Below are 11,059 nucleotides of genomic sequence, written 5' to 3' on the forward strand. Positions count from 1 at the left end.
TCATAATATAGTATGTAAAAAATGTATGTAAAAAAGCCACAAAATATTCAAGTATGTCAACCAAAATGTCATAGTCATTGTATACTATGTCATAAACATATCAAAAGATGGTATGTCATGAAAAATGTAATAAAAAGTCATAGACCAGTATGTAATAAAAAATAATGTAGTATAGTATGTCATACAAACAATCATAAAAAGGTCTTAGTATAGTATGCCATAATAATGTCACCAAAGGGTTCTAGTATAGTATATCATAATGGATGGTTTGTCTTGAAATATTTTCAGAAAAAGTCATAGTATGGTATCATATGCCACACCATACTATGACTGTTTAGAAAAAAGAAATCACATTATAGTATGTCATAAAAATGTTCAATAAAAGATGTAATATAGTTTGTCATAAGAACTTTCATAAAAGATGTATCAAGATGTCTTGAAAAAATGTCAAACTGACTTTTTTGTATGTCATAACAAAATCGAAAAAGTTGGTGCATCATACAGTTTTTACAAAAATGCCTTGCCTTAAAAATGCTTCAGGTCTTTTATTAAATTACAGAATATGAAGCTCAAATATCGTAGGCACTAACAATTAGCTGACATTAGTTGAGCGGTGTTTTCGAAAGTGGACCTTGTACGAGGTTACCATCAAGTGCCCGTTCACCCGCTGGACATTCCCAAGACTGCGCTGATCACTCCGTTCGGCCTGTTTGAGTTCTTGAGGATGCCGTTTGGCCTAAAAAACGCAGCGCAGACGTTCCAGCGTCTAATGGACATGGTGCTGAGGGACCTGCCTTTCCTGTTCGTCTACCTGGATGACATCCTGGTGGCCAGTTCGTCAAGAGCGGAGCACAGGTCTCACCTCCGGACTCTATTCGAGCGACTCAGCCAGCACGGGTTGATCATTAACCCGGCTAAGTGCCAGTTTGGGTTGACCACCATTGACTTTCTGGGTCACCGCATCACAAAGGATGGGGCGCTCCTCCTCCCGGCAAAGGTGGAGGCAGTGACTAACTTTACATGCCCACTCACGGTGAGGGCCCTGCAGGAGTTTTTAGGCATTGGTGAACTTTTACCATCACTTTATTCCCCGAGCAGCGCAAGTGATGCGGCCCCTGTACGAAGCCCTGAAAGGCAAGGCCATCAAACAGCTGGTGGATTGGACTGAAGAGAGGGAACTTGCATTTGTTGATGCAAAAACAGCTCTGGCAAACGCAACAATGCTGGCACACCCTTCACCTAAGGCTCCGATTGCAATCACCACGGACGCTTCGGACTACGCGGTGGGCGCGGTGCACGAGCAGTGGGTGAAAGGGGCGTGGCAACCGCTGGCCTTCTTCAGTCGACAGTTGCGGCCTAATGAGCGGAAATACAGCACGTTCGATCGGGAGCTCCTCGGCCTCTTTCTGGCCATTCGGCATTTCCGGTTCCTGCTGGAGGCTCGGCCGTTCACTGCGTTTGTGGATCACAAACCACTGACGTTTGCCATGAGTAAGAGCACCGAACCATGGTCTGCACGCCAGCAGCGGCAGCTCTCCTTCATATCAGAGTTTACCACGGATCTGCAGCATGTAGCGGGCAAGGAAAACCTGGTCGCAGACTGTCTCTCCAGGGCTGTCACCGGGGCTGTCCAGTTAGGCTTGGACTATAACAAGATGGCAGAGGATCAAGTTACAGACCCGGGCGTCCAGGAGTTGAGGACGGCAGTCACGGGACTGCGGTTGGAGGAGCTCCCGTTTGGCGAAACTGCCGTTACGCTCCTGTGCGACGTCTCCACAGGCCAGCCACGGCCAGTTGTTCCCGACGAATGGAGACATCAGGTTTTCAATGCTATTCATGGACTGTCCCACCCGGGCAAGAGGGCGTCTCAGAAGTTGATCTCAGCAAAATTTGTCTGGCACGGGCTGAAAAAGGACATACGGAAGTGGGCCGGGACTTGTGTGGTGTGCCAGCGCTCCAAGGTGCACCTTCACATAAAGGCCCCGTTAGCACAGTTCTCGGTGCCAGAAAGGAGGTTCGATCATGTGAATGTGGACTTGGTAGGACCTTTGCCCCCATCCCGTGGGTTCACACATCTCCTCACGATGGTAGACCGAACCACTCGTTGGCCAGAAGCTGTCCTGTTGTCCTCAACAACGGCGGATGAGGTGGCTCGGGCATTTATTCAGGCTTGGGTCGCCAGGTTTGGAGCCCCAGCTGACGTTTCCTCGGACCGAGGCCCACAGTTTACATCAGAGCTGTGGAATGCAGTTGCAGGAAGCCTAGGGGTGAAGCTCCATCGCACTACCGCCTACCACCCGCAGGCTAATGGCTTATGCGAGCGGTTCCACCTGTCGATGAAAGCTGCTCTCCGTGCCAGCCTCAAAGACAGCAGTTGGGTGGACAGGCTCCCGTGGGTCATGTTGGGGCTCAGGACAGCCCCCAAAGATGATCTGCAAGCTTCATCGGCTGAGCTGGTTTATGGACAGCCACTGCGGGTCCCGGGTGAGTTTATCCCCAAAGTCACAGACCCTTGGTCTGCAACCCAGCAGCGGGAAACGCTCCTGGAAAAAGCCAGGCTGTTTAAACCAGTGCCCACGTCGCAGCACGGCCTTCCGCAGTCATATGTCCCGTCCAGCCTCAGGTCAGCGGAGTATGTGTTTGTTCGCCAGGACGGCCACCGTGGACTCTTTCAACCCCCCTACGTCGGGCCGTTTCGGGTGGTGGAGACCAGAGACAAAACCTGCAAGGTCGACATGGGCGGCAAGCTGGAGTACGTGTCGGTTGACCGCCTTAAACCAGCACATCTGGACCTGGACCAACCTGTACGGTTGGCTGAACCCCCACGGCGGGGGCGGCCTCGTGCCCTCCCACCTCAGCACGACAGGACCCGGAGGGGGCCTTCAACGGTGGTTCTGCCTCCGGCCCCAGAGACACGGAGTCGGGCTGGTCGGTTGATCCGGGCCCCCAAACATTAATGGTTGGGACTAATCTCGGGAGTTGGTGAATTCTGGGGGGAGGCATGTAGGGGACGACCGAATTAACGGGGCCCCTTTAAGGAAAGGGGCGTAACCCTGGTGACAGAGGGGGTTAAAGGGTGACAGGAAGTGAATGTGTTTTATGTTTTGTATGGATGGAAATAAACGGCCACAAGGTGCAGCCAAAGGGAATACTCGACTCCTTGTTTATTTCCACACACCTACAATAGTACAGTATGTACTAAAAATATGTCACAAAAAGTCAGTGTCAGAAAGAAATGTCACAAAAAGTCATAGCCCTAAGTATGTCATAGTATGCCATAGTATAGTACGTTATAAAAAAGGCCCATAGTACAGTATTTCATGGAAGAGGTCATAGTATACGCTGATGCAAATATTCAAAGGTAGTCTTTTACAGGACAGACAATTCTTGTTTTTACATGTTTATCAAACAATTGCATTAAGAGTTTGTTGAGTTTTTTTTCTAAACCAAGCAGTGTTTGTTGCTTTTCTGCCCAAGTTGATGGATGAAGGACAAGCTTGCTTTCCTCTCCTGTTCTGTTTACATCCACGTTGTATTAAGTTTCAGACAAAAGCTCGGTCTCCCCTTGTTCCTCCTGACAGGACATCTGTCTCCATTAGAGAGAACTATTGATGTGCTTCTGTATCAGCCTGTCTTCCACCGTCTTTTACCAGTTGAAGGGAGGAATCCCATTGTTCTCCACAATGAGCCACATTGTACACATCTGACAGACTGTAGTATTACTTTCTCCTGTCACATATTCATTTAACCCTACTTAGGTATTTCATATGCATTAAAATATGCAATTCTTCTTATTTATTACGGCTGCAGAAGACTGGAAGTTGCCACATATTCCAGCATCTGACAACGTGAGGTCACATATGATGAATTCATGATGTGCTGACAGTTGGCATGATCTGGAAAAGGCTTGCCAAGATTTGATCCCAGATGCTTTCCTTGAAAACAACCTCTTTAGCAGTACTTTTAGAGTGACAATGCACTTTGTATAATGTGAGAAAATGTTGGGTTCTATTCCACTAACCTTGAAAAGCAAGGACCAAACTCAAGGTTCTTTCACATTTAAAGTTAAAGCTTGTAGCAGATAACTGCTACAGAAGCATTTGTATGATTCTCAGCTTGACTTCCAAGCATAAGGACGACACGGGCCTGCTCATGAATAATAACAAACTTAAACGAATATTTTCATTAAAGTCAAAACGAATAAGCCCTATGCAGTGGCTTGTACCCTTTTTTATTTATTTTTTAACACGCAAACAAGTGCTCCCCACAAATGAAGTCGACTCGTCTGCACTGTTGAGTGTTGACTCAAGCTTCAAAGCTTCCTTTGAGGTTGTGTTAGCCTCGGACAAAATATTACAGAGGGCTTAGATTCCAAAGTGAGAGGCCGGTGTCTGTATAAACCGCCCAGTGGATGGTGTTCAGCAGCACCAAGTTCATTCATCGCCACAATGGTCATGGGGTTTGGAAAGACATGATGGATGAGCATTAAACGGCCTGATCAAAGCTCCTCCTCCCATTTCTGAGCTGTGAGCAGAAACATATGACCGGCTGTCAGAAATGCACATGGTGATGATCATCAGCTTCTCGTGCACTAAACTGCTGAGGCTATGAGTCACTTTTGAGAGGTCGAAATTCAGCTAATTTTACCACGGCATCAATCATAAACAAGAACGTCTCGGTGCCCTTTCGTTTCTTTAAGGTAGACTCTGGCTTGGGATATGTTTTGAAGTGTGGTACTGCGATAATTCGTTATCCTGGGTGTGCATCTGAACCTCTCTCAGTAAGTATTGTTTTAGTGATATGCGGTCAAAAGATGTCTAGTCAAGGTTAAAACTACCCTCATTTGGTGCAACAGTGGATATTTGTAAGATGTCTGTTATATAAAGAAAAACTTTTCATTTAAATGACTATTTTAGTTTAAGGTAGGTCCTAACTACATGTTAAGTTAATCAAACAGTCAACTGACTGAAAATAAAGAATTTGATAATTGCCTAATTTATGCAGGAAAAAGACATGCCTCTCAAATGTGAGAATTTGGTGTGTTCTCTTTTTTTAAGATCATGCATTTAATATTTTGGGGGTTTTGAGATGTTCGTCGAACAAAACAAGCACATTTATAGATGTTGCCTTCGGCTCTCAGAATTTGTGATGGGCTTTTTGCACATTTTGTTAAGGCCCTGCGCTTACTGGGCTTTCATGCTCAAATTATTCACAGCTTGATATGGTCAGTGTGCTTTCTGCAACTATAGCACAGCATATACTGTAGTTGACATACCCAGCAGCTTGTTACGTTGCGGCCACTGTAACATGTTCCAAGCATCTTTTCATAACTCGTGTTGAAGAGCTGCCTCATGTATAGGTTCAGCTCGACCAGTCAATTGCAGCTTTTCCCCTGCATTCTAAATGATTTCCCTCTCTATACCGGTGTCTTTGATGTCGACTCTTGAGAGGCAACTCACTGCTGGAGACCACTGGATCCTCTGCTAATGATCTCTACCCGGGCTGGGGTTACTGCTTTCATGTCTTGCGTAACAGTTGCATTCTTCTCTTTAGATATCAGTTGTGCATAGTGTTCTTTTTCAGTATAATGGATCATGTGTTTCCTCACAGGGACACTAGGGGGACGTTGTGATTGAGGAGACCTTCAAACTAAATAAACACTTGAACCCTTTTGGTGATGGATGTTCTTTTCAGTGTTGTAGTTTAAAAAAACTGCCTCAGGCTGATCCTAATGCTGTATACAGCCGGCATCTTGTTTAATAGTAAAATCAGCTTATGCACAGTTTGTATTTATAGTGTACAGTTCTGGAAATAAAGTTTGAATGAGCAGAGAGATGCTGTTTATTCTACATCTAGATGCATAATTGTGGGGCCCCTGTATATTAATTGGGAGTTTAATCATGAGAGACAAGAAAGCATTTTGGCTGTCAACGTTCTTGCTGTTGCTGACAGACTGGTGTTTCATAGCATTTTCATTTTGTGGTCTAATTAATTGAATGTCAGGCATTATTTTTACATTCTCAAGCTGGCCAGGGAAAGTCATGCTACTGTTGCCTGCTAATTTTACTCTGCCATGACTTCCTATATTGAAATTAGCATTTGTTTCAATCACTAGTGTTGTTGATTGTATCCCTCAGTATGTCCTTTTTAAATGAATACATTATGCAATGTATTTTAACATCACATAGTGTTGAATGATGTCGTCTTTTGGTCCATTCGGAATTGCTATAATGAACCACTTATTAACTGACCTTTACTCAACGCTATTCTGAGGAGCCGCGCTGTGATTCATCGTGTTAGGTGCAAGATATTCAGGGTCCACAGCCTTGAGAAAGTGTTAAACCCATCTGATTATTGATGGTAAAGGCCTCACATCTGAAAGCAGAAGAAGAATGTATGTGACTGATTTTCATGAAGTAACCTAAAATGGCAAGTTTTAATTTTAGCCAAAAAATGATTTGAAATATGATTTTTTTTTCTCATTCTCTTATCAGTATTTAGGCATCCAGTTACGCTCAAAACTCAGTTTGGTACAACCAATCTACTTTTTGAATGAGGCTGTTTCTGTTGAAGATGAAGCACAGCTCATCACCTGTCTAACACTGTCCCTGATGTGAAGCATGGTGGGAGCATCAGCTGTCTTACTGACAGGAGCTAGGGCAAATAAAGGGCGGAGTAAGTGAACCTAGGCTTTAATCGCATTGGAACAACTATGGAATTACTGTAGAATAATTGTTAAGAGGCCTCCTGACTAACTTGAGCCAGCTTGAGCAAATCAAGTCTTGCGAACATGAAAAAGTCAGATTTTGTATTTTTCTTAAAGTGTTAGTATTAATCTAAATAAAATTAAAACAATATTATAACTTTGAACAAAAATATTTACAGTAAACCAGATTATTGGCATGTTGTGAGGAGTCACACTTAGTGAATTTGCATATCCTGGGAAATGGATTGCTGTCATTCCTCCACCTTCAACAGTTTTTTTGTTTTTTGTTTTTCGTTCACTATGGCTGAAGGTGATTGGCAAGTGATTGCAGTTGGTTGTGACACCTGGACAGCATCAGCAGTCTTAAATGTTACCGTGGATCTGTAAAGGTATTCTCACCTGCCAGATTGCTCCGGCAGTATTGAATGGCCTGTCAATGTATTGGATGTCCAATTCAATCCGCTCCTAAATTGAGTGTAGGTATCATTGGGTTTAACAGCCTTGTGGCTGATGAGAAAGCAGCAGAGTATTTTGTTTAGCTGAGCTCCACGCAAGCCATCTACATTTCTGAAATTCCTGTGGTGAGAGCAGACGTGGATTCAGCATTAGCCCACATTTCACTGATAGACGCATTTATTGCGCTGCTGCCTGATCCGGTAGCGAGGACACGAACAGATAAGATGAGATGATCTCAACTCATGTAACATTTATTTATTTAAGTTACACCTAAATCAGCGATTTACCACTATCGAAACACACCATCCAGGAACTACATCAATATATCTTTTGACACTTTTAAGTAGATTGTGAGTACAAATGATAATCCCTCAACATCATGTCTTCAGACTGTATTGTGTGTTGTCAAGTCTTTTGTTGTCATTGGATCTCGTCCCAACAGATTGTCCACTAATTGAAATAGAGAAATTGGCCCTCTGTGTTGAAGATGAAGCAAAATTGGCACAGAACCATCAAACAAAAATTCTGGAAGATTATCTGCGTGAAATCAAGCTCAGCGAGTTGATAAGAGCACAGGTTATTATGTCTGGTTGCTTCTGCAGACCAGACATTCCTGTCTTTAGTAAGAAACCCCAGTGGTTACGTTTAATATCAGGGTCACAACCTTGGCAGGACATTAAAATGCACTGAGAGGAAGTCAGCCTGACCACGGTGCTGAGTGCTTTTTATATTTTGGTCATAGTCATCGCAAAGTCTAGACACGGCAATTCAACCCTCCAATCTCTGGACTCCTTTCAGACGGACTATAAGCTCGGTGCTCTCTCTGTCTCTCCTCTGCATGGTTGTCATGGTGTCCACACCCTTGACTAGCTCGGAGCATGTTGTACTTTCAAGTGTGCATGCAAAGCTGCTTCTGGAGCACATGATGCGGGGCTGCAGCTGAACAGACGTCGCTGTGCCCTCAATCCAAACATCCTCCCCTTCCTCTCTCCCCTGTTCCCTCTGCCGGTTCCATCATCTCAAAATGAATCCGGCACCGCTGTCACTGCTGACGTGATTGCCACACGACATCCGTGGTGCTATGACAACAGCAAGACCAGCCTTTCTCTCATTCACGGGTCCATTTGGGGCTGTCACTGACTGATCCAAATTATGCACCGCAACACATTAAGACGGGAACCTTTTAGCCCTTGTTGCCTTTGAGTCCTGTCATTACAAATCCTGCTCTTTTAAACCACAAAGGAAAGAGATAAAAGAGAGATTATTTTCTGTCTCAGCCAAAAATTAGGCAACATTTATATTTCAGGTTTAAGTAACTCTTCTGATCCACACTGAGAAATACAGGCCCGACTCTGACAGTTGTTGATCTAATCAGCTTTTTTGTACAATTAAAAGGCTGCAACATTTAGTGTAAATGTAAAGCTTCTCATAGTGGAGCGAGGGGCAATTACAGAGGAGACTAGGGAGGGAACACTCATTCCTGCTAGCAGTAGGTTTGTAGTTTCGGGGGGTGGAATTATAGAATGAAGGAGGGAGCAAGAAGGGAGGGAGGGGGCGAAGAGTGTGAAAGAGTCAGAGGAGGGTGGGAGGGTTTCCAAACAGTCGCCTCCCTCCCTCAGTTCTTCAACCCATCCTTGCATAGTCAATCTGCTGTGGACTTGCAGGAGGGGTATCAATAATCTTGTCATGTGAGGCTTGAAATTCTCCCCTTAGTGATGCTTGGGATTTCTCCTGTGGCTTCTGTGGAGAAGCAGAACTGACCATTTCTGGTTGCACACAGTACGGTAAGTCATTGTGTTTGCTGCTGTGTGTTTTATAGCACTGTGTTTGGGTTGTGTCAGTAGATAGAGGAGACAAATGGCTCTTCAGCCTCAAACCTGCTACTTTCCAACAGAGGTGCTAAATCACACCACCAGTTACACACTGAGTCAACGTTTGGCCTGTAAGCATTGGTTTCAGTGCATTTCAGTGTAGTTTATTTACCAGGTGCAACCAAAGCAACTATTCTGATCTTGTTGTGCCTTTCGGGTTTGTATTTTCAGGTTTGTATTTTCATTAGTTTCCACCATTATAATTTCTCGTTATTATGTGTGTGTGTGTGTGTGTGTGTGTGTGTTTTGTAACCACATCCTGAGGTCTTCACAGCCTGTCTCTATATAGGGTGGGGATTCCACCTCATGTTTGTACCTGTAGCACTCCTGTGTAGGGCACAGCTTTACCTCCAACAGCAGGCAGTGAGCCATTGTCTTGCTCTGCATTCACTGCCAGACGCAAACAATACAGCTTGTGTCTGTGTCGTTGTAATGACAAAGAAGTGGTGGTGGTGGTGGCGGTTTTGTGATGCCGAGAAAGAGAAATGATGAATTGCAAATGTAAGAGATGGTCAAAGTCAAGGAGTATTCCCAGAGCGCATCCTGGAGAGGGGGGCTGGAGGACTTCATGATGTGTGACTTAATTTAAAACCCCAGCTTTGTGTTTGAAAGCCGGTTGTGACTCCTGCGGTGGGGAGAGGGGCATGAAATGGTCATCTGGTGTCATAGTTATGGAAATGTATTGACCGTTCGAGGCTTAGCAGGACAGGAGGTCAGGCTCTGCTTTCAGGCTTCTAAATCTTGATAATGCTCCTGTTATGACTGAAGGAAAGCAAGCTTTGAAATTTTTTTTTTCAATTTATTTAAAAAAAAGCATACACAATGGCAGGCTTTTCCTCAATCTTAATTCAACCTAACAACAATACTCTCCTGAGAGGAACATAATTGTAATCACAGATTGGTTTGCATGGTCTTGTCATAAGCTTCACTTATTTGAAAGGCACAGTGTGCAGTAGAACAAAGGTTATGTTGTAGATTTACAAGCCAGAAGAGTTCATCAGAGATCAGGTAGTCTTTCAGATACTTAGCTTATTATAAAAGTTAGACTAAATACAGAGCAGAATTTATTTTTTCCAGTCACTCAGTTAGATACCACACAACTTAAACTGCTGCACTTTGATAGTGTTAAAGCAAGTAGCAGTACATAGAATGAATGCTCTTTATTTGTTTATACTATTGATTGAGGTGAGTCATCAGCGTTGTTCTTTTGCTTTAGGCACAAGCTAATTTGTTTCTATTCAAATACACATTCCTCAGTCCAAACGTTAGGAGCCGCATGAGATTCTGCCACGAATTGTTTTGTTTGCTGACGATTTTTATCACCAGTCACTTCAGGTTTTTGGTCTGCCATTTCAAGACATGAATTTGTAATGCCAATGCACACATTGAGCGTGACTGGGAGTCTTCAACAAAGGCTAGGCAGACAAAATTGCCTAATGCTGTGAGTACTAACAAAAGCCATGTTCATGGTTCAATATGATACAATAATATTTTCTTACATGTGAATGCGACATGAGTACCGGTAGTTATATACGGTTAGCGACGACAACACAAACGCTCTCTGGTGGATTTATCCTCCAGCAGAATTCAGTTCATGTGTTGTGGGGGAGTGGCTTCAGAGGGAGGCCTAAAAGAGGGGAGGCTTTAAAAATCTAGCTTACTCTTGCTGGTTTCTCTAAAGTTGCTAATAACATGTTTGCGGTTTGAGTATAACGTCTACAATATGCTGACTTTGAAATTAATTCAATTGTCCTGCACCACAACAGTAGAGAGTGCCTCTTCTACAAGTATCCTCCTGCTTACACATATTTACATGAAATGTAATGTTTACTACCACGCTTCCAAATGTGGGAAGGTCCTGGACTCCGGTTGAAATGTGACTTTCTAAGTTACATTTTACCACAGGGTAATAAAAGAGGCCTGTACTGGGAAATGTGATCAGGGCTGCTTGGAGGAAGTGGACGCATTTGCAGCTTTGTGTCGTCAATGCGTGTTTCAGGATCCACTGCGACTCTGCTTCAGTGCA

Source organism: Melanostigma gelatinosum (genome assembly GCF_949748355.1).
Source record: "Melanostigma gelatinosum genome assembly, chromosome: 7".
Taxonomy (NCBI): Eukaryota; Metazoa; Chordata; class Actinopteri; order Perciformes; family Zoarcidae; genus Melanostigma; species Melanostigma gelatinosum.